The sequence below is a fragment of the Mesoplodon densirostris genome, chromosome 4 (assembly GCF_025265405.1).
Source record: "Mesoplodon densirostris isolate mMesDen1 chromosome 4, mMesDen1 primary haplotype, whole genome shotgun sequence".
NCBI classification, from domain to species: domain Eukaryota; kingdom Metazoa; phylum Chordata; class Mammalia; order Artiodactyla; family Ziphiidae; genus Mesoplodon; species Mesoplodon densirostris.
The window spans coordinates 151291725-151313615 of record NC_082664.1 but is presented as its reverse complement, the minus strand read 5'-3'; the positions used below and the strand labels follow the sequence as shown (position 1 = coordinate 151313615).

The 21891-nt window shown below is 46.4% G+C and overlaps 1 protein-coding gene across 5 annotated transcripts in view; it reads left to right on the top strand.

Moving 5' to 3' along the window:
- Positions 1–21891, top strand: part of ARNT2 (aryl hydrocarbon receptor nuclear translocator 2) — a 194182-nt gene that overhangs the window by 84246 nt on the left and 88045 nt on the right. The window lies entirely within an intron of this gene.

Here is a 21891-nt window from a genome sequence, read left to right as displayed (position 1 = left end):
TTAGCATATGGTATTTGTTTTTCTCTTTCTGACCTACTTCACTCTGTATGACAGACTCTAGGTCCATCCACCTCACTACAAATAACTCAGTTCTGCTCCTTTTTATGGCTGAGTAATATTCCATTGTATATATGTGCCACATCTTCTTTATCCATTCATCTGTCGATGGACACTTAGGTTACTTCCATGTCCTGGCTCTTCTTTTCTTATCCACCAGTTTTCTCAGGCTGTGATCTGACGGGTGGGTTTCAGTTCTCCCCTCTCTGGTGATGATGTAAGTTACTCTCCAATGAGTGACTGACAGTGTCATTCTTTAACCTTGAGTTGAAGGCTCATATTCTGGGGACCTAGAGTCACTAGAGCTGTGCATTGTATGGACCTCAGAGGTCACACGGGCTGACTCTTCTCTGGATCATGCAGCTCCTTCCAGAGCACGCCTCTGGAGTGGGCGCCTGGCTCCTTCTGGAGTGTCCGCAGGGGCAGAGCTGACGGCCTCGGCAGACAGCCCTGTCTGCTTTGGGATAATATCCCTGTGCTCAGTCAGTCTGGTCACCCCAGCCCCTGTTCTAACCAGCACAGCTGACTTGTCTGATAGGACTGGGAGTCTGCACACACACACACAACGCACACACGTGGGGCGGCGAGTGAAGGACATGGACTTGGGAGACAGAGTCTGCCATGAGTCTGGGTCCTGGTTTCACTCTCGCCCGGCAAGGCAACCTTGAACAGAGGCCGGGTTCTCTCTGGGCCTTGGTTTCCTCCTCAGGGTTGGAGTACGGCTGCTGCCTAAGACGGTGCCTGGCCTGTGCTGCGTGCTCAAAGCTCGTGGGCATCCACTCCCTGCAGCCGGCAGCCTTGGTCTCAGGTGGAGTCTCCAGACACCACGCCTGGTTGGGGGTTCGTGCACACACCTCCTAAAAGAGCCCCCTAAGAGGAATGGTGAGGGAGAGGCAGTGTGGGTCAGAGGAGGCGCCATACCAGGTTGGGTTCAGGAGAGATCAGCTTCAGCCTGATGCCTCAGGGAGCTCGCGCCAGAGTTTGTCCCACCTGGAGGAAAGGAAGAGGGCTGTCATTGGTCACAGACCTCAAGGGGTGCGTGTAACTCCCAGGCACCTTTAGGCCAGGCGGCTTCCAAGTGGCTCCAAGGACACGCCTCTGAGAAGATGCACATGTGAGCCGTTAGCTGAAGCACCTCCAGCAGCTGGAAGAGGGATCTGCCAGTCAGATTGTACAAGAGATCAGGGAATTTGGCTGGGACAATAGCAGTGGCCACGACATCCCTCGAAGTAAAGAAGCCCGAGGGCGGAGATGATGATCCTCAGGCTTGCCCACAAAAGCAGCTGAGGTTTGTCCTAGACAGCCTGACAAAGCAAGTCTTTGGATTCCCCACTGTCCCAGCTCTCTAGCACTGGCAACAGCCAGGCCCAAGACAGAAGCCAGCTCCCAGGGCTTGACCACTAAGTCTTCATGGATGAAGGGGAAACCTCTTCCCGGGAGGCAAATTGCATGTCTTTATTTAATCCAACAGATATTTATTTAGCACACGTCACTGTGTTAGAAACTGAAAATACAGCTGTGGGTGAAACAAACATGGTCATCATCTATGATGGAGCTCTTGGTGTGGCTGGGGGAAAATAGCAAACATGGTCAGACGAATATAGAATTTAAATGGTGATGTGTTCTAAGGGGAAAAAACAGGAGTCTAAACACAGTAAGAGGGGACCCCGACTCCCATGTTAGCAGTAGTGGGGAGAGTGGCACAAGGAAAGTCCTCTCTGAGGAAATGATTGCTAAGTTGGGACCTGAAGGATATGAATAGGGATTAGCAATCTGTAGGGCCTGGAGTGTCAAGAACTTCCCCAGCCATGGGACCAACATGTGAAAAGGCCCTGTGGCAGGGAAGGTACTGTTGAGTCTGGGGAGGTGAATAAGGCCATGGAGTGTGATGGGGGAAAGGCCAGGACGGTGGCAGCCACGGAGGACCATTACGCATTAGAATTTACTCAAAGTGCAAGAAGCAGTCCCTGAAAGCACGTTATCATGCTCCGATTTTCATTTTTATGCATTTTCTGGTGCAGGGAAAGAAATGGTTTTATTTGGAATCCAAGAATGAAAGGAACTAATATATACATACTACCTGAGGTGCTCTGTGAAGTAACTTCACAAATATTTCTCATGTAATGCTCATGACAAGCCGTTTTTTGTTTTTGTTTTTTTACATGTGGATATCCAATTGTTCTAGCACCTTGTTGAAAAGACTGCCCCTTCTCCACTTAATTGCCTTTGCATCTTTGTCAAAACTCACTTATCGCTGTGTGTGTCGGTCTATTTCCGGACTCTCTATGCTGGTCTGTTGATCTCTTTGTCTATTCGTACACCAGTTCCACAGTGTCTTGGTCACTGCAGCTTTATCATGAAATCAGGTAGTGTTCATCTTCCAACTTTGTTCTTCTTCTCTAGAGTAATTTTGGTTCTTCTAGGTCCTTTGCAGTCCCGTATGAATTTTAGAATCAGCTTGTCTGATCCTACAAAACAAGTGTGATGGGATTTTGATTGAGGTTGCATCGCATCTGTTGATCAATTTGGGGAGAACTGACATCGTCACAATATTGCGTCTTCTGACTCGTGAGTGCTGTATACCTCTCCAGTTATTTAGTTGCTCTTTGATTTCTGGCAGCATTATTTTGTTATTATCATGGTCCAGATCTTGCATGTCTGTCAGATTGATCTCTAAGTATTTTGTATTTTTATGCTTTTGTAAATGGTATTTTTTTCATTTAAAGTTCTAATAGATGGAGTATAGAAGAAGAATTGATTCTTTTTCTTGCCTGATTGCATTGTCTAGAACTTATATGTAAAATATAATGTAGAAAAGAAGTAGTGAGGGTGGATATCTTTGTTCTTTTTATGATCATACAAAGTATTTAGTCTTTCAACATTAAGTATTATCTTAGCTTCAGTTTTTCATAGACTTGAGATTTGAGTTATCTTCTACACAAAGTTTGCAGGGTGTTTTTATTACAAATTGATGTTGGATTTTGTCAAATACTTCTATGGCATCCATCATGATAATAGTATGGTTTTTCCTTTTTAGTTTGTGCATGCAATGAATTACATTGTTTGATTTTCAGAAGTAAAGCCAATCTTGCATTCCTGGGGTAAACTCTACTTGGATGTGATGTATTATACTTTTTACATATTGTTGGATTTGACTTGCTAACATTTTGTTTAAAAATTTTTATGTCCATGTTCATGAGGAATATTGGTCTGCAGCTTTTTTGGTTTTGGGGTTTTTTTTTCTGGTAGTATCTTTGCTCCACTGTCTTGTCACTTGCATTGAACCCTATGAGAAACCTGCTGTCATCTTTATCTTTGTTCCTCTTTTCTTCTCTGGCTGGTTTTAAGGTATTTCTCTTTGTCACTGGTACTGAACAATTTGATTATGATTTGGCTTAGTACAGTTTTCTTATGTTTATTATGCTTGGGGTTCATTTAGCTTCTTTGGTCTTCAGGTTTATAGTTTTCATCAAATTTATTTAAAATAGCAGCTATTCATTCTTCATATTTTTTTTCTATCTCCATCTTTCTTTCCTGTTTCAGGGACTCCAGTTACCTGCATATTAGACTGGCTGAAGTTGTTCCACAGTTCATTGATGCTCTTTTTATTTTATTATCTTTGTTTCTTTTTCTTCTTAAAAATCCTTTTATCTCTGTGTATTTCACTTTAAATAGTTTTTTTCGATGTCTCCAACTTCACCACTCTTTCTTCTGTGATACCTAGTTTGCTATTAATTCCATCCTGTGAATTTTTTATCTTAGACATTGTAGTTTTTGTATCCAGAATTTCACTTTTTTCAGTGTTCAAGTTTTTACTGTCCTTTCTAATATTTCAGTTGCTGCTTTCCCTGTCCTCAGATAGTCTCTTCACATGCATGTGCTGATCAGTACCCTGGTACTGATTCAAGGGGGACCCTCTACAGATCTCTGGGGTTCTCTATGTGGACCTCTCTCCCTCCTGGTACTCTGTCCTGTGGATTCTAGCTGCTTAGTCTTCCTGGTCTCTCAGCTTGATTTCCTCAACTCAGGGAGTCAGCTGGGCACAGCCTGGGTGCCCTCTGCCTATGGTGCACCCTGGAGTTCTCCAGGTAGTGTGGTGGGGGATTGTAGGGCTCAACCTGTCTGTTTCCTATCTCTCACAGATCACTATCCTTCACTGCCTCATGTCCAGTGTTTTGAGCACTACTGTTCTATGTTCAACTGTTCAGCAATTTTGTCAGTTGTTTTGACTGTTTCAGAAGGGAAGGCAAATCTGGCCTCTGTTACTCTGTGTTGGTTGGAAGCAGAAGTCCTTATATTTCTTTGAATGTCTCTCCTCTGTCAGCTCTGTTTTGCATTTCCCGTGATGGATCTCCTGACTGTTCCCTCAGAATGTTAGATGTTTGCTTATCACACTCACCTCCTTTTTCTTTTTCTGTGATGTCTGGGGCAGTTTCTCAATGGATCTTTCTAATTCAGCAATGGAGCTTTCAGCAGTATCACTTTGTACTGCCTCTATTTGAGTTTTCAATCCTGAAATCATGTTTTTCATCTAAAACTAATCTTTCCTGGTCTCAGGTTGTTCTCTTTTTATTTATGAAAGATCTCAAATATCGCTGAGATTTGGTATTTCGAAATGTTGTTTTCTTTCTTGGAATGTGTTTCATGGAGTGGAGTGGTATTATTCTAACTTTTCAAATCACTTCCTTCCTTTTTAGGTACTGAATCTTTTCATCTATTAAGCTACCCTTCCCCCTCCCTCACCTTTTTATTCGTCCTATGTTCTTAACATTTATTAAGACTTGAGATGATTTAAGTCATTGTATATTTCTTTGAAACTTAATTTGTCTAGCTTGGGGGTCTGGTTGTCTGGGAGGGGCTATGAGGTTGTGCAGGCAGAGGCCGCTGTGTGCTCTGGATGTGGCAGCCTCAAGTTGGCAAGGGCGTCACCCACTCCTCTCCCTAGAATTCTGCCCCTTGGAAGCGGCCTTTCCTCCTCTTCGTGGAGCAGGTTGGCTGCTGTAAGTCAAGGTGATGTGAGAGCTCTGCCCCTGGCCTCTCTGGGTCCAGACTCTGGACCACTTCTCTGCTTTCTGACCCCCTAGTCTCTTTCCTGCTTGCAGATTTAGAGGCTTCTTTTAGGGGACCCTTTCACTTCCTTCCCAGGCAGCCCATTCTTTTGTATTTGTTGAGCCATATTGTATTTGTTGAGCTCATATTCATTCTCATCCCATCCTTAGATGTACTGTTTCTTGCAGAAATCCCTCCATGTTTCTGATCCATGTTTCAAGACCCCTTCCACTGTTTTTCTGCATGGGTGCACATCGTCCCTGCTACTTTTGTATTTCTTTAATCATTTCATTAGCAATTTGCAGAGGAGGCGAAGCACGACCTGAAATTGCCTTCTTGAACTACATGTCAACCCGGGCTCTTTCCATACACCAGGCAGCCTCTCTGCAGCAGAGGACAGAGAGTAGGGTTAATCATCCACCCTCAGGCTTGCATTTCTGGCATTTTTGTAGCATGATACCCCAAGAGGAATGTATTTCTTTAAATCACACTCCAGCACATTCTAAACAGGATGAAGAATTTGTACTTTGTCTACAGATTAAATAGCAGAAGAGGTGCCGGCTGGCCACAGGGGGGACTGCAGGGTGACGATTTTATAATGAATAGCAGAGCCCCGGGCTGCAGCACGCGGCACTCCAGTGAATCCACGTCATGTTTGGAACGTGAGCGTTGGAGAAAGCTGTTAGGCTCTGGGGCTTTTCAGCGAGGTATGAGAGCTGTTGTTTAGGTGGATGAGATGGTGTGGCCTGTCACGCCTGCTGGTGCTGTCTGCCCCATCCTTGGTACGGATTTGCCCCAAATGTTCTGGTCTTGGGCTTTCCCTGCACACAAGGCAATTATCCCTTGGATGCTCTGTGCTGATTTCACCGCCCTCCTTTTGCAGAGCTGCTGCCTACTCCTTGCCCAGTGAGCAACTCCTTACCACCTTCCCCAGATGGTGGAGTGGGGAGATGGAAGGATTGACACAAAAACCAGACTGCTTGGCTGGGAGGCTCCTTCTGAGTGTCTGCGGGGCCTCTTAGTCACCGTGCTCAGTCCTTTTTGCCAGCCCTAGCCAAGGGTCCCTGTGAGCCCTTTTGCGTATTTTGTTATTTCACAGCCACAGGCGAGAGTCCTGACCCAAACCCCAGCCGCTAGCTTCCTTGGTCTAGAAAAGCAAAAGGGCTCAGAGGAGGGATGTTTCCCCTCAAACCTATCCCTGCCCCCGAAAACAGTTCACTCTGTGGGTCAGCCAGGAGCCTGGTTCTGCTCAGTGATCATGATTGCTCTTGCCAACGGTCACTTCTTCCCAGCGTTGATTTAGAAAAAAAGCACAACCGAAAAGTTGACAGTTACGTTTTATTTAGAGACCTTACTGAGGACTATAGCCTGGGAATCAGTCTCTCAGACTGCTCTGAGGAACTCTTCCAAAGAGATAAAGGAAGAGCCAGGATATACAGTAACTGCCCTACATACGAACCTTCAAGTTGCGAGGTTTCAAAGATGCGAACGTGTGTTCGCATGTCCAATCACGTAAGTTAGTTCATGTGTCTGGCATACCTTGTCACGTGTGTGCATCCTCTACAAGTGGTTGTGCTTTTGTGTACTTTACTGTACAGAACTGTACAGAGTGCAGTATCTTTATTTCAACCTCAGGATGTCCAGAAGCAAGCCTCAGAGCCCGTTGGTGTAGCTGGTACTACTGTACTTTTCAAGGTACTGTACTGTAAGATTAAAAGTCTTTTCTTTATTTTTTGTATTTGTTTGTTTTTTATGTATTATTTGTGTGAAAAGTATTCTAAACCTATTCCAGTACAGTACTGTAGAGCCAATTGTGTTAGTTGGGTACCTAGGCTAACTGTTGGACTTACAAACAAGTTGGACTTAACGAATGCGCTCTTGGAACGGAACTCGTTCGTATGTAGGGGACTTACTGTACAGGAGTTTTTGCTAAAAACAAAAACAAACAAATAAAACCAGATAGTTGAACATGAAAAAATTACTGTTACTCACAAAAAAATAGACATCTCAGGGATGTTAGTCCTTCCTGTGTATGGGAAGATGCAGTGAGTCTGGGCTCATTGAAATCATTCCTTTGATATGCATCTTAACTCTCTGGGGCCAGTATCCTGTTTTTCTCCATCCTGAATCCCCTCAGGGCGCACCACAAGGTGGCTGCAGTGGTTGATGGCTTGATGGCAGGCAACATTTGTTGTTTACCGGAAAGGCAGGCAACAATTTTTTGTCCATACCAGCGAGCTTTTTTGCTGCGGACTGAATGAACGCTGTCCCTGGATACTTGGGACAGTGAATCCCAAGCCTGGCGTCTCTGTTTCCCTGAGTGTCAGAGGTAGGCAACATTGGATAGTAATGCTAGCCTTACAGGTTTTTTGCTTCTGAAATAGAAATTATTGTTATTCTTATATAAATCATACGAATTTCCCCAGACAGTTCTGGGGCAGTTAGAAGTTTTGCTTTTACAATACAACGTGGCCTACGCAAAGCACATTCAACGTTTGTTGCCAAAGACATCAGGGGACGGATAGGTCTGTCGGAAGCACATTTCCTAAACATCTGGAATCTCTGGCTCTCCTGCCTCTGTGTGAAAGACAGTGGAACAGCCCTGAAGGCTGGACTCTTCTGTTTGCTTCTGTTCATGGCGTTCTGGCCTTTTGGGCCCTGGGGTTAGGCCCCAGCCTCTCTCCCCCTGAGCTCCATCCGGACAGGACTGTACCCCATTTGCAGACCCCTCCCTCCACTGTCCTGCACCCTGCTCAGATCCCTTGGCTTGGGACACACCTCCCCTCTAGCTCCACCTCTCTGGACCTCCAGGGCTCCTTCTAATGCCGCCTCTTCCAGGAAGCTTCCCTTGATACCCCTTTGTGCTCTCTGACATGAAGCACTCTCTTTCTGCTCTGTGCTGCCTTTGCACTTGGTCTAGACTTCTTCTCCAGCCCTCAGTTGAGTTGGTTGAATAGCTGGCAGAGAACGGTGCCTTGTCTCCCCCTAACCGTGAGCCTGCTGGAGCTTGCACTTTGAAGTTTCTATGGAATAGAGCCAGTTCCTAGATTCTTGCTCCCTGCGAGCCTTTCAATGTTCATGAGCTTGCATGTGCCCTCTTTCGACAATATTATTTTGACAAAAAACTACTGCTCTGTGTGGTTTATTTCCATCTCAGGGTAATTGGGCTGCCTTTTGTAGTCCCTTCTTGTCCAAATTCACCGCATGCCACCACCCTCTCCTGCCAGCCTGAGCCGTGAGCACCGGATGTGATGTGGAAGAACCCTACCCAGCATACGGTCTAGGTGGGGAGAGATTAACACAGCGTGTAACTCGAGCTGGGTAAGGAAGCGTCCCTCGGTTGCTGCCATGAGACTGTGTGTCTTTTCTTACAAAACCCTTTCCAGAGTCAAGTGCCAGTGTCTCTGTATAAATAGTTGTGAACTGGCTAGTGTGACACACAGCCTGCCCTTCATTGGATGTCACCCAGCTTTCCCTGCCTGGATAACCATACAGAACCAGGGGCCCAGGTTACTAGGGGAGGGCCCTTGTTTACTGCCCCTGTGTTGTTGAGGAGATCTCAGGAGCTCGGCTTCCAGTAGCTGCTCAGGTTTCCTACTGCCAAAGGGAGGTGCAGTGAGGCTTGAGGTGGGTGGAGGTGCTCTGAGACAGAAGCCCTAGTCCTAAAACTTCAGGGATCCTTTAGAAAATAGGGGGAAAAAAGACTCATGGGACATTGATTGGAGCACGTGAAGATTGTAATTCAGTCACCATACAGTCATGACAGCTTAACCTCCGTGGTAGGTGGTGGCGATTCAGGACAGAGCTATTGGACACCAAACGTGTGGGAGACACCTGGCCTGGGGGACACAAAGAGATCCAAGCCATCTGACCAAGTACAGTAAGTCCCCTACACACAAACGAGTTCCATTCCAAGAGTGCATTCGTAAGTCCAGTTTGTTCACAAGTCCAACAGAGTTAGCCTAGGCCCCCAGCTAACACAATTGGCTCTCTAGTACTGCACTGGAATAGGTTTATAATACTTTTCACACAAATAACACATAAAAGACAAACACAAAAAATAAAACATTTTTAATCTTACAGTGCAGTACCTTGAAAAGTGCAGTAGCACAGTACAACAGCTGGCATCCAGGGGCTGGCATCGAGTGAACAGGCAAGAAGAGTTACTGTCTGGAGGAGGGAGAGGAGGTGGGAGATGGTAGAGCTGAAGGATCATCAGCAACAGGAGACGGAGGGCAAGCTGCGATGTCACTCACACCTGATGTTGATGGAACGCACGTTCACATCTTTGAAAGTTCACAACTTGAAGGTTCATGTGTAAGGGACTTAGTAGCTATGATGTTAGGGAAAATGGTGGGCAGTATATTCAAAGGTTCCCCAAGCTTGCCCCCCGCCCCCGATTATTCACTCAAACATGAATCTAGGTTCTACTGGGAAGGGATTTTACTGATGTGATTAAAGTCCCAAGTCAGGTGACCTTAAAAAATGAAGATTATCCAGGTAGGTCTGACCCGATCAGATAGGCCATTTAAAAGCAAATCATTTTATCTGGCTGGTGACAGAAGGGAAAGTTGGAGAGACCCGAAGCACGAGAAGAATACCGTTGCTGGCTTTGAAGGTGGAGGGGGCCGTGAGAAATGGTCTGTGAAGGTCTCCCTGAGAGTGACTCCCCCCACAAAAAAAGCCAGAATGGAAATGGGCACTTCCGTCCAACAGCTGCAAGGAACTGAACCTGCCAAGACCTTAAATGAGTTTGGAGGTGGTGTCTTCCCAAGAGCCTCGAGACAAGAGCCCAGCCCAGCCAACACCTTCAGTTTGGCCTTGTGGGACCCTGAGCAGAAAACCCAGTCAAGTCCACCCAGACTTGGACCTAAAGAATGTGAGCTAATAAATAGGTGTTGTTTTAAGCCTCTGGGTGTGGGGTAATTTGCTACAGGGCAATAGAAAGGAACACAGGTATTAGGGGGTAGAGCATTCCCTGGGCTGTCGGGGGTTCCCAGAGGAATAGGAGAGGATCCCTGCCCTGAGAAGCTCACATCCTGCCACCACCAGTAAATGGTTGCATGTGGATTTGAAATAGTAGAGCAGTGTTGCAGACGAGATCATTATGAATGTGTTCTTGATGAGGAAAATGTGAAAAAGAAAGGCCTTCTTTCTAGAGCAAGAATTTTAGAGGGCAGGGGAAAGAGAAGCGCTTTCTGATACATTTTATCTCGTGACTTCACTTTCATGTTCATCTCCAAGCATTTGCAACAAGTCAAACCCTTGAATGTGACTCAGGCAGTGCTCCTGGGGTAGCATTAAGCCGGTGCAGCTCAGACCAGAGCAGCATGAGTTCAGCCAGCCGCTCCACTCGGGCCCCCAGAGGGTTTCTTTAGAATGGAGCTTTCCCACTCCGCCCGAGCATTAACCCCCGCTTCCCAAACCTGAGTGAGCTTTTACTTTTTGTGAACATGTCCCGCTGAACCAGGGACTGCATTGCTCTCACACCCTGTTCTTCTGAGAGGCTCTTGGAGAGCTGCCCCCTACCTCTAAAGACAAAATGGAGACCCGTCCAGGGGCAGAGGGGCCCGAGCGAGGGACAGGAGGGCTAGGTGACCTCGAATCTAGCAGAGTTTCTCAATCTTCCTAGGGTGAGATCCATCTCTCACTCTGATTCCCTCTGAGATCACCTGTAAAGAGGGACCATATGTATATAGTCTATCATCCGAACCTGGACACTTTGGGAGTGAAAAGAGACCCTACTAATAACTATGCTGGGACATTGGGCAAAAGCCAGGACGGGCAGATGTGGTCATTCTAACCGTGCCTGCCCTGAGGGGTGCTGCTCCTTCCATAACTCCATCCAAATATAGACATAAATCCATTCCAGTGATGTCCGAGGAATGGTTGAGACAGGCTAGCATAATCTACAGGTCTCTATTAAATCAGAGGGAAAAACTGAAAAGCAGGAAACGCACACACAGTTAAGAATTACAAGGAAAAAAACCTTGCATTTTCCTAGTCTAGGTTTCTGATCCTGAAGCAGCCACAGGCTGGCAACAATCCCCTGCAGATGGCTGACCTCTTGTCCCCCTGACTGCCCATCTGCTTCCGTTTGGTGGGTGCTGTCTTATTATCTGCTGAGGGATATGGCCTTCCAGTTCCCCTGAGCAATCGCTGCTGTGACAAGCACAGACTCTAGTTCAGATCATGACTCCCCACTCCCCAGTGATTAGACCCATCTTGGCTGAATTATTCAGTATATCTGGGCTTCAGTTTCCCCATGGGAACAATCCAACCTACCCAGGGGCTAGCAAGGAGGGGGTGTTGTTGTGAGTTTCTGCCCAGGAATAAAGGGCTGCGTTGTTTATAGAGAATTAAAAAACAATAACAAAGCCTACTAAAAGTTAATCTGCTTTTTATTATCACCCTGTACCAGCAGTTCTCGGCAATATCAGTGATAAAACATTTCTCCCCTCTGAGGCTGGTGACTCCCAATGCCCTTTTTCCTTCTCCCCACTCTACCTCGGTACACCACTCTGACCTCATTCCTGGGGTTGTGATGTAGATCAAACAAATAATGCATAGAAAATGTTTAATAATGTTTTTTGATAATAACTGGCCCTTCATAAAATCCTCTAAAAGTGAATCCCTTGTCTTTCCTTTTCTGTCAGAGGCCAGAGATTGTTGTATTGGTCTGGGCTATTTAGTTGCAAGTAACAGAAATTAAAATTGAACTACTTTAGGCATTAAAGAGGGAACTTATTGGCATCAATGATTTGAACACTGTGAAGGAACTCTTTCACTGGTTTATGTCTTCACTGCTTTCTTAGAGTCAGCTTCATTGTCTTAGATCCAATTCTCCATGAAGCTGGAATCATGGCTGCTGAAAAAGCTGTGCTCAGATTCCTAAAGAAAAAGGGGAGAGATAGAAATGGTCACATTTTGCCTATGGAGGATTCTGATTGGCCTGGCTGGACCATGTCCTAGTCTTGGGGCCAGTCACTATGGACAGAGGAGGAGTGAGGGCCAGTGATTGGTCCAGCTTGTGTCAGGTTGCCCAGCCTTCACCCATTCACTGTGGGCACAGGGTGGACGAGGTGCTATGACTGGCCTAGCTTGTGTCAGGTACCCAACACTCAACCAATCACTACATCCCAGGAGATGGGATCTTATAAGATGGCAGCTTCTTGTTTGACTTCCATAATAAAGGACTAGCACAAGGTAACCAACAAGGTCCTACCGTATAGCACAGGGAACTCTACCCAATATTCTGTGATAACCTACATGAGAAAAGAATCTAAAAAAGAATGAGTGTATGTATATGTATAGCTGAATCACTTTGCTCTACACCTGAAACTAACACAACAACGTTGTAAATCAACTATACTTCAATAAAATTAAAATATTTTTTTTAAAAAGGAATAACCCAAGAACATTTTGATGGGGGGAGGTTCTGGGTGGATAGAGGAGCAGTTGTCCTTAGCAACTCTACTGCCCATTCAGAGACCCCTGCTTCTGGTTTGAGAAGAAAATAGCTTGGCTACAACTTCAGAATTGGTATATTTGTACCCTTAGTTGTGTCCAAACACCTGCCAGAGATAATGAAAAATGAGGAAAATGTACCCACCCTCGGTAGCAGAAGACCCATTCTCTCCCAGGCTCAGTAGCTGTAGCTCATGCTCTGGAGTTTGTTCTGGAACAGGCCTCGTGCGCTCAGCTTAGGTTCCTCTGCTGTGGGGTATTTGTTCCTGTGTGCACAGCTGCTGGAATGGCTGGGCTCAGCCTTTTGAGAATGAGAACACAATGTCACTGGAACAGCAAGCAAAGTCTCTTCTAGCCCCTGGGCTCCCATTTCAGGGGCCACACATTTTTGGAAGGACATCAAATATTGTCCATCATGGAGCTGTCTGTCGCTTTGCTTTTGTTGCTAATCATTTTCTCTTGTTTTCCTCCTTTTCAAACCAAGATAAGATGTTTCCAGTTTTCTTAAGGATTCTTTTGATGAAATAATTCTAATTTATATTTGTATTTCTTTTATAGCCTGGGGAGCTGTTTTATGAGCACAAAGCCTTCTTTTGTGATCTTATCCAAGACAAACTTCTGATTCTTCTTTTATCAAAAAGTTACTACTGACCAAAATAATACTTAAAAATCAGCTTACTGGGGGCTTCCCTGGTGGCGCAGTGGTTGAGAGTCCGCCTGCCGATGCAGGGGACACAGGTTCGTGCCCCGGTCCGGGAAGATCCCACATGCCGCGGAGCGGCTGGGCCCGTGAGCCATGGCCGCTGAGCCTGCGTGTCCGGAGCCTGTGCTCCGCAACGGGAGAGGCCGCAGCGGTGGGAGGCCCGCGTACCGCAAAAAAAAAAAAAAAAAAAAAAAAATCAGCTTACTGAAAACAATTATAGAAGGGCCCTCTGCCCATAGAAAAAGGTGCTCTGCTGTTGGACTCTTTATAATCATTCTTCTTCTAAAGTAGGAGTCAGCAAAATGTTTTTTGTAAAGGGCCAGATAATAAATATTTTTGGCTTTGTGAGCCATATAGTCTCTTTCACAACTACTCATTCTACTGTCGTAGCATGGAGGTAGCCATGGGCAGTACATAAGTGTATGGCCATGGCTGTGTTCCAATAAATATTTAAAAACCAGAGAGTGAGCCAGCTTTGGGTCATAGGTCAGAGTTTGCCAACTCCTGTTCTGAAGCATCTTATGCTTTTTCACTGTCTTTTAAAAAGTATAGTTAAAACCCAGGATGTGTCATAATTCTTCTTTCTATTTCATGGAGCAGAAACACTGAATATTGGTCCATGTGTTAACTGCAGGGTTCACTAGGACCTGGTATGAAGAGCCTTAAGAAAATTTTTTTCATTTGATGCAGTAATTCCATTTTCAGGAATCTGTCCTAAGCTGATATGGCTATTTTTTTCTCTGTAGTTATTTACCACAGCATTATTTGCCATATAAAAAACCTGGGAACAACTTAAGGTCCCATGGTAAATTGTCTACTCAAAATAATATCACAGAGCCTTTCAAATAATATTTATGGTTAAATCCTTATGAGTTTATGTCATAATATAAAGTGGAAAAATATATACCATGAAACCTCATTTAATTAAAAGAAAAGAGCAGGCATGCATAGAAAAATATTGACAGGAAATACACTTAAGTATTAATAGTTTTTTCTCTAGAGAGGAAGATTATCTGAGTTTTTTACTGCGTGTGTGGGTGTGTGTGTGTGTTTGATTTTTCTAAAAAGACCACTTTAGCTCTAGAATTTTAAAGAAGTATTTTAAGGAGAAAAGTAGTTCTTCAACCTTTTAGCCTGAGAGAGTGTAGTATGCATTATTCTAGAATCTTCCTTAGAGAAGCCAAGAGGCAGGGGCTGGGTTGACTCTAGGAGAGCCTCTCAGACCTGTGCTCTGTAGTCCAGGACAGTCATCTTAGGGCTCACAGAGTGGCTGCCTGGAGCCTGCCAGTCATTTATACGCTAATTCTTGAAGGGGGTTATTGAGCTCTTATGTGTAAGTCTTCGAATCCCCACAGAACCTTCAAAGTAGGCAGGTCTGACCCTGCTTTCCAGTTAAAGGGACTGAGACAGAGAGAAAGGAAGTGACCTGCTCATCTCCCACAATTGCACCTGCAGGATCTGTGTCTCCTGTCCTTCCCAGCCTTTCTCTTTGAAACAGCATACTTCAGGTTTGGGATGTGTTATTAACTCGCTGATGGTTCTCCTTTGTACATCAAATTCAGAAAAAATATCTGCTTCCACAGCTGCTGGTTGCGTTGGAAGATTTCTGGGGCTTCTTCGGAAAAGTGGGCCATTGTGTAACGTGAGACCTGCCTGCTCTGGTGACCGGCTGGATGCCAGTGCTCAGAGAGAAGCTCGTGGCTTCTGTACTGAAAGAAGGAAGAGCTGATGGGTTGGGAGGCTTTGGGGACTGGACTGGCTGAATTCAAAGAACTGGTGAAGTGGGAGGGCCAGAGTGAAAGGACTAGCGGGTGTGAAATGTGTGGTCCAGATGGGGATGTTTGAATGTAAAATCTCCAAGTGAGCAGTTGTAGATGCCTGTGAGTTCCAGAATACGGTGGTGGGCGTGGAGTCTGCCATGGAGTGGGGGGAACATACTCAGAGTTGAGGAGGTCAAGTACTGAGGCAGGGATGTTAGGTGAGTCCTCCACATGGATGCTGAATCCATCCGTGGTGACAGCAGGTCTTGGGGTAAAGAGAAGGACTATGAGTGATGCGCTAACATCTAAAAATGAAAGAGGAGGGCTTCCCTGGTGGCGCAGTGGTTAAGAGTCCGCCTGCCGATGCAGGGGACCCGGGTTCGTGCCCCGGTCCGGGAAGATCCCACATGCCGCGGAGAGGCTGGGCCTGTGAGCCATGGCCACTGAGCCTGCACGTCCGGAGCCTGTGCTCCGCCACGGGAGAGGCCACAGCAGTGAGAGGCCCGCGTACCAAAAAAAAAAAAAAAATTAAAATAATTAAAATAAAAATGAAAGAGGAGCAGTGACCCGGAGGTTTGAAGACTACAGAGAACGGGGGGAAAGGGATAGTTAAGGAGTTTAGGATTGACATGTACACACTGCTATATTTAAAATGGATAACCAACAACGACCTACTGTATAGCACAGGGAACTCTGCTCAATATTATGTAACAACCTAAATGGGAAAAGAATTTGAAAAAGAATAGATACATGTATATGTATAACTGAATCCCTTTGCTGTACACCTGAAACTAACACAACATTATTAATCAACTATACTCCAATATAAAATAAAAAGTTTTTAAAAACTACTGTAAAAAAAAAAAAAGAGGGCTTGCAGGTGAACGAGGCTGACATGGTGAATCTGGAAGGAGCCTGGGGTCAGATGAGAGGAGTGCTGGTTTGGAAGGGCTCTGGGGGCCCAGGAAGATGGCAGACCCACCTCTGACCCCCTAGCATATGGGACGTGAGAGAACAAGTCTCTTCTCCAGAAGAAATGCTGCCAGGGGAGCAAGCAGATCAGGCTGGACTGTTAAGTCAGGGGGGCTGGGGAATGGCCTTCAGCTTCTGAAAGGAGCTGAGGATATAGGCGTTTGTTTATTTCAGAGTGCGTGTTCCAGACGGCACCCAGAGGAGATGAGGGAGGAGGGGAACGGGGGGCTTGGCTCGTCGTGGTTGAAGAGGAGAGAGTAGAGAGAGGTGACCAGGGTGGCGGGAGTTCAGGCACCAGCCAAAGGAAAGCAGGATGGGATTCACGGTGAGACCAGCCAGTGACAGGATCACAAAGCAGCGAGTCCTCCTGACCCAGTGGATGAGGTTGGGGGTCAGGGGAGATTCTGGAAGGGGTCAGCTTTGGCCTGGTTGATTGTGTTTCTAGGGACCCACTGGGAACCAGTCCTAGAAATCCAGACCCATGGTTCTAAGCAGACCAAGGTTTCTGTGGGTCGGGAAAGAAGGTTAAGAGCAGTATAAACAGCAGCTGTGTCTCCATGCTTGCTTCTCTTCTGGGGAGCCCCGTTGTAAGTAAACTGACACCCAGTTGCCATGGGATGGAGCGTGACTCTCAGTCCATTACACTGGGACTCACTGCCCAGAGCCCGGGGGTTGGCCCCCTACCTTCATACATCTATCTCCCCTGCTATTAAATTTGTCACAAATCCAATTTCCATAAGCCTTTCAGGACCACACCTACTGCATAAAGTAGGCATGGTTTCCATTCCCAAGGAGCCTGGAGAGGGGGTTCGTTGTGCCTGAGGTAATTGGAGAAGCACACGGAGAAATAAACGCTGAAGCTGTTGCCCCTCAGGGTCAGGACAGCAGACCATGGAAATGTGTTTTTTCATTTCCTCATGTTCCAGGGCTCATGTGCTTCGCAGCTGTGATTTATTTTCACAGCACACTCTGGAATTTGACAGACTCTCATGCTGGCCTGCTTCACAGCTGAAATCATTTGCCATTTGGTAGATGATGAAGCAAGTGACAATTTCCACTAAAACAGCCCTAAAAAGAAGACGTCTATGAGTGAGACAGACAGGTGTCAAACGCAGGCAGACGGCCCCAGGGCCTCCTCCGTGCGGGATGGTGCCAGAGCTCCCAGCAGACAGAGAGCCCGGAGATGGGCTTGAACTCTGGGGTGCACCTCCTGCTTAAAGATGCGTGGCTCTGTAGTGGGCATGATGGTGATTACTGGTGTTTGGAGGCCTGCTCACCCCACACCCTACAGAGCCCTGGTCCACGTGGGGAGCTGGGGAGCGAAGGCTGCAGTGTCCCAGCTGCTGCTGCAGGTGCTGGGTAAAGAGAGTTGACGCCCCTTCCGAAACCCTGCGTGCCGCCCCTGCTCCCTCCCCTCCGCTGGAAGCAGTGGGAGTCACTTGGGTGGGGGGAGGGTGCCTTCTTCAAGGACCTTTGGATTTCAAGTGATAGAAACCCATTCAACCCATTCAGCAAAGGTGTGGCTCTCTGACCACTTTCTTACTCTGACTTTATTTTGTTCCTAGCGCTTATTTCCTCCCGACACACTCTCTCTCCTCCCTTCCCTCCTTCTGTTCTTTGGTTTTTGCTGTCTGTTCACGCACTGGAATATAATGGCCTTTGCCTGTTTAGCTTTTTGTGCTTATATTGGTGCCGACATATTGTAGGTGTTTAATAAATATGTATTAAATGATGACAAGATGACACCTTGGGTAGATTGTGACAATAAATAGGAGTTAGTCAGGCAAAGGGAAGGGAGGTCCCAAGGCAGCTGCAGGGAAGGCCCAGAGCTGAGAGGTGAGAGCAGCCCCTGGGGACCCATGATGAGTCATTGTATGCCAGGGAGGGAGGGAGGGAGCTGAGCGGTGGTGGGTGACTGGTCCGCAGGAGGGGGTGACAGGTAGAGTGAGGTGAGCAGAGACCAGATCTTGGGGGACTTTTTAATGCCATGCGGCATGCGGCATGCGGCATGCGGGATCTTAGTACCGATCAGAGACTGAACCCACGCCCCCCGCAGTGGAAGCGCAGAGTCTTAACCACTGGACCGCCAGGGAAGTCCCATTGGGGGACCTTTGATACTGGGCTACAGGACTTGGATTTTATTGGGAATCCATCGCGGGGAGCATGAAGGGTTTTCAAGGAGGAGTGTGACAGGATCATTTGTTTGAAGTCTGCTGGGAAACTCACACTTATTGCTTTCCTTCTGTGTGCAGATCACTTGTGTATGTGTTGTATCACAATGATCCTGAAAGTGAGGTCCTACTCCTCCATTTTGCAGGAATAAAAACTGTGGATTAGAGAAGCTAAGTGCTGGGGGTCACACAAGGCATAGAACCATTGTCATTTTAGTGTTTTAAGTAAAGACTTCCGGTAGCTGTGCAGAAGCCTGATTGAAGGGGGCAAGGCTGTTGCAGCACTCCATCCAGGGGAACAGCGAGGGCAGATCTAGGTAGTAGCAGTGCAGATGGACGTGCATAGACCAAGGGGCACAGGAGGGAATGTTGACAGAATGTTAGTAATTGACCAGACGTTGGAGTGAGTTTTTCATATTCACTATTTAATAAGCAGTTATAGAGCACTTTCTATGAGCCATGCTCACTTTATAGTATTAACCCATTTAATCCTCGCAACAACCATCCGAGCAAAGTGCTATTATTATCCTCGTTTTACAGATGAAGAAGCTGAAGCACAGAGATGTTAGGTAACTTGCCCAGGGTCACACAGTAAGTGAAGGAGGCAGGATTTAAAGCTAGATCCACGCTCTTAGCTATTCGATTTCTAGATGGAGCAACTGAGTAGCGGTAGTGCCAACGACCAAGGTAGGGAACTATGGAAAAGGCAGCTCTGGATGCTTTGGACAGGAGGACGGATTTGGTTTTGGACCTGTGGAGTATAAGGTGTCTGAGATGCCCAAGAGACCGTTGGACACAGAGGAGCTTCCCAGAGGTCTGGCTGGAGATGATGTCTGGGTGTCATCGGCATGTAGGGAGTAAGGGAGCCAAAACATTACTAGAGGGTCCTGGGGAGAGTGAGAGAGAAAAGGACCAACGCCCCCACACCCCAGGAGTGCCAGGCTGGGCTGAGGAGGAAGAGCCACCACAAGGGCTGAGAACCAGCAAAGGAGAAGCAGGAGAAAGTGGTGTCCTGGGGTAAGAATGTTCCAAGGAGGAGGGACGGGTCAAGGTCAGGGATGAAAGCAAGAGCGACTGAATAGTGTGTGTTGAATGTGGCAACAAACAGGGACCCTGTGGTCTAGGCTGGAGCAGCCTTGTGAGCTGTAGAGAAGGCACAGCGCAGGGGCCAAGCCATCAGGAGGAGTGGGGCGGGAGAGAGTGCACGTGGACAGGACGCTCTGACTGCGGGGGTTAGGGGGAGGATGGGAACTTCAGAAGTTGGGGGACAGGACGGGAACTTCCAAGAAGGATTTTTTGTTTGTTCCCCACCCCACCCTGAGACACCCATGATGAAAGATACTTGATGATGTTTGAATACTGGAAGGAGCGGATGGTAGGGAGGGGAGAAGTTAGAAATAACTGGGTTAGAGGGCTCTGGCTAATGGAACAAAGCCCATTGTGGGTGGGGAGGACGCACTGAGTTTCAGCATTTCTTCCTCTGAGATGAGAGCACAGCGGGTGATGGGTGCAGATGTGTGTGTGTTTTAACGCAGGGACAGGGAAACAAGGAGGTAACAATCCATTTATACTAGCATGTTACTTAATGCCAATTGTGTTGAAATGTCCTCTTATGGATGGGTAAAAACAACTCAGTTTGACTAGCAAGCGTATACAGTCGAGCCTCAGTATCCATGCGATTAGTTCCAGTACCCGCCACAGATGCCAAAGTCCACGGACGCTCAGGTCTCTTATATAAAACAGTGTAGTATTTGCATGTGGGATCTTAGTTCCCCGACCAGGGATCGAACCCACATCTCCTGCATTGGAAGCGTGGGGTCCTAACCACTGGACTGCCAGGGAAGTCCCCCTCCTGTATACTTTAAATCATCTCTAGATTACTTGTAACACCTATATGTAATAGCAATATAAATGCTATGTAAATAGTTAATTCAAGTTTCGCTTTTTGGAAATTTCTGGAATTTTTTTCCCCCAAATATTTCCCATCCATGGTTGGTTGAATCTGGGAATGTAGAACCCATGAAATACGGAGGGCTGATTGTACACTGAATCAGACACCATCAGTGCTGCTAGGACACAACATTTTAAACTTGATTCCTTTCTTCAAGGTACAGAGCTCAAGGTCAAGGAAAATGCACATGTAATTAAATCATTATAATACAATGTGGAAAGTGTTATAAATGTCTATTTCTTCCACCAGCCACGGTGGTAGACATGATCTTGCACATATTTGCATCCCCTGAGCCTCACAAGATGCCTGTCTCATGAAAAGCATTTGATAAATACTGAAGGAAGGAATGAGGGAGGAAGGGAGGGAGAGAGGGAGGAAGGGAGAAGAAGGAAGAAAAGGACATGAAGCTCTGCCTGAAGAACTTAGAAAAGATCTCCCAGAGGTTGTGACATGTGAACTGGTGCTGAAGGATGAGTAGCAGTTCACCAGGATGACAGTTCACGTGGAACAGAGAGAGAATTTCTGGCAGAAAGGACCATATCTGCAAATGTGTGAGGGCACGAGGCACTTATAGATACGCCTGCCTGGTGAGTGCTTTGATGAGGCCACGGTCCAGAGCTGCTCTCTGTACTGCAGGGAAGCCTCTAACCACATATGGTTACTAAGCATCCGAAACGGGGCCAGTCGGAATTGAGATATGCTCTACATGTAAAATACACACCAATTTCAAAGACTTAGTATGAGAAAATGTGAAATATCCCATTAGTAATTTTTGCAGGGATTACATGTTGAAAGGATAATGTTTTGGATATATTATTAAAAGTAATTTTACCTGCTTCTTTTAACTTTTTAAAAATGTTCTTGCTAGAACATTTAAAATTACATAGATGGCTCTTAGTATGTTTCTCTTGGACAGGGTACTAGGAAATGTAGGGGAAATGAGGTTGAGTGGCGGGCAGGGGCCAAATCATGAAGGACTCTGTAAGGACCTCCTGTAAGCAATGCAGTTTTTTTAAAATTTTTATTTTATATTGGAGTATAGTTGATTTACAATGTTGTGTTAGTTTCAGGTGTACAGCAAAGTGATTCAGTTATACATATACATATATCTATTCTTTTTCAGATTCTTTTCCCATATAGGTTATTACAAGAGTATTGAATAGAGTCCCCTGTGCTATACACACTCCTATATATAAAATAGATAATCAACAGGGACCTACCATATAGCAATGCAGTTTTAAGCCAAAGCGGGCACAGTCAGATGCGTGTTGTCTAGACAGCTGTCAGCCATGTGAAAGGTGGACCGAGGAGAGAGGATGCTGGGGGTTGGAAGTGAGTGAGTCTCCCTTGAGGAATGATGAGCCAGGCAAGATGGACCGACTGAGTGTGCGGGAGGCAGGGGAGAGGAGGGTAAGATGACATCTAGAATTCTGGCTTCAATTGCTGTTGGATGGAGATGCTTTTGCGGGTATCTGGGGAGAAGTGGGTGATGCTGCCTTCGAGGTATACAGTCACCTGCTGGTGGTCTAGATCTTGGTGCTGGAGGTGTAGACGTAGGGTCATTAGGATAGAGGTGATCATGAAAACCTCGGAGTGGATAAAATCGCATAGAGGATGCATAGAACAAGAGGAGAAGATGGCTGAGGTTGGAACCCCTGGGGGATGAAGGGGCAGACACGAGGAGAGTGGAGAGTGCTTGTCAGAAGCCAAGGGGAGGGGGGCTTTTTGAGAATCATTGTGCCGTTGAGTAAAGTTCTGCAA